The following is a 2506-nucleotide window of genomic DNA, read 5'->3' as shown; positions in this document are numbered from 1 at the left end:
CCTCATAATTTAATCCTTTTAACCCCGGCATCATTCTGGTGAATCTACACTGTATCTTTCCCAAGGCCGATTTATCTCTCCCTCGGTTCGGTGCCCAGTTCTCCAGGTGAGGTCTGACCAAGTTTCTTTGCAACTGAAACATCACTTCTGTATTCCAACCCCACTCAAGATAAAGGTCAACATTAAATTAGACTTGTTGATTATTGTCAAGATTTGTAAGGTATTTGCAAAGGATTCGAGGGAATCTTAGAGTTGGGATTTTTCTTTATTCTGTCCACTCAAGGAGTTTGATAACAGACTTACTCCTTTGAATTTAGTGCTGGATTATTGGGCCGTGATGTGTTTACTTGTTTGTATTTTGTTAAATACATTTGCTGAGTGGATTTAAATTGAAGACGAGATTCCCAGACCTGATGCTCTATTCACACATTGAAGGTGAGAGAGATGCTGTGGGACACACGATAAGTCCGGTAGCTGAAAATGATTCACAGACTGGGTTTTGTGTTTAGTGATCCCGGGTACATTACCGATACCTTCCCTGGATCCCAAGGCTGGGAGAGGCACTCAGGAAGGACCGGGGAACTGGGACTTGGCCATGAGAGTAATTGAAGGTATGAGAACTGAAATAATCTGAAGTGAGAAAGGAAAAAATGCAGAATAATCGGTAGTTAGGACATCAATTAGTCTCTTATCTTGATTTCAGCAAGTAATTGAACCATTCTGTTTGAAACAAAGTTGATTTATTTGACATAGATCCAGAATATTGAATTTCAGCCCAGTTATAGCGGTTATTAACATCAGCAGAACCAAATCCAAACTTCCAGAATGAAGTTCTGCTGCTGAAACCCTCATCCGTGCCTTTGTTTACATCTCGATTCGACCATTCCAATGCTTTGCTGTCCCGGCCTTCCACTTTACACCCTCCGTAAACTTGAACCCACAATCTCCAGATCAATAATCAGTCACATTATTCATTGTGTCACTGGCCCAGGCTGTGGAGAACACGGAGCAGCTCACACTCCCACAGCGCTGCGGTATGAGCAGGTACCGAGTCAGCCTCAGTCATGAGCACTGGAATCCACGAGTCCGGGTGTGTCAAAGGTGCACGGTGAACAATCACCAAAGTGAAATATTTTTGCCGCTTCCCTTCCATACCTCAGCTGGTCAAGTGACAAGACTGTCGCGGAAAATAAGACAAAGTCATCCTTATGTCATTTGTTGAATTCCGGCTTGATGGAGTACGTGTGCTTTTGCAATAAGCAGCAATTAGTTCAAGGTCACTCTCTTAATTTTACACACAACTTACAGATTAACATGTTGCCATGAAAGCACAGGACGCCTCTTTTCCTTTCACAAACTTCAGAACTTTCTGTGTCTGCCCAAACAAGGCTGTTTTGCCTCTGCTCACCAGCAGGGAGTGCTTTTGAGCAACAATACTTCAAAACACTCAGCTCTCACTCTCAGGCAAAAGAAGTCTTCGATCAGCAGTGGTCTCCATGAGTCTGAACATGTCAACAGGCGCACGGTGAACAATCACCAAAGACAATCTTTTGCATCGCTTCCCTTCGATAGCTCAGCTGGTCGAGCGGAGGACTGTAGTAAATTAAACAAAATAAAGTCATCCTTAGGTCGCTGGTTCAATTCCGGCTCGAAGGAGTGACTGTGATTTTGGAATAAGCAGCAATTACCTCATGGTCGTTCTCTGAACTTGACAGGCAGCTCACAGATTAACATGTTGCCACTGAGTCACAGGACACCTCTTTTCCTTTCTCAAACCTTAAAGCTTTCTGTGTCTGCCGGAGCACGGCTGTTTCACTCGAGCATTTGCCTCTGCTCACCAGCAGGGAGTGCCTTTGAGCAGCAACACTTCAAATCGCCCTCAATTTCAGGCAAAAAAGGTCTTCGATCAGTCAGTCAGTCAGGGCTCACGCTGCTCCCTCAAGCTCGGGCGGCTGTTGCTTTCCGGTGACCTCGTCTTCCTTCCGCAGGCTCGGGCTCTTCTCAGCATCATTCATGATTACTGTGGCTTCCCATTCTGCTGTTCCTCACTTGCTGATGCTCGATACCGCCGATTGGAGCAAAGTATTTAATATATTCAAGGAGCGGCAACCCAAGGCAAGATTTCTCTGCTGGTCGTGGAGCAGCTTGGAGGCGAGTGCGAGGCGGGAACTGTGAAGGATGATTTACAAACAGCAAACGAGGAATTAGCTCAACTGGTAGAGCGCTCACTTGGCATGTGAGAAGTAGTGGGATCATTGATTATATTCTCCACTCACCGATTGTCTTGGTGCAATTATACAGAAAGAAGTGTTGTCAGCGAGTCCATAGCCCATGTACTTCCTAAACTTTACTGTGTGTTTGAGTACAGAGAGGTCAAGGGGCAGAACATCTTTTGATGGGCTGCAGTCAGCAAAAGTTCTTGATTTTGCTCTGCAGCAAAGATGGAAAGATGAGGTGAGAGATGGAAAAAAAGCTTCGTAATCCCTGATGCCTTCTCTGAAGATTG

At 45.1% G+C, this 2506-nt stretch overlaps 1 non-coding gene across 1 annotated transcript; it reads left to right on the top strand.

Annotated features, from left to right (window-relative positions):
• The first annotated feature begins 1562 nt into the window (after positions 1-1562).
• Positions 1563-1656, top strand: trnay-gua (transfer RNA tyrosine (anticodon GUA)). The gene is made up of 2 exons: positions 1563-1599; positions 1621-1656. It is a non-coding gene; the product is annotated as a tRNA-Tyr (tRNA).
• The last annotated feature ends 850 nt before the right edge of the window (positions 1657-2506 follow it).

This window comes from Heptranchias perlo, chromosome 20, assembly GCF_035084215.1.
Source record: "Heptranchias perlo isolate sHepPer1 chromosome 20, sHepPer1.hap1, whole genome shotgun sequence".
Classification (NCBI taxonomy): Eukaryota; Metazoa; Chordata; class Chondrichthyes; order Hexanchiformes; family Hexanchidae; genus Heptranchias; species Heptranchias perlo.
Note: the sequence above shows the minus strand (reverse complement) of the source record. Positions and strands in the feature narration are given on the sequence as shown.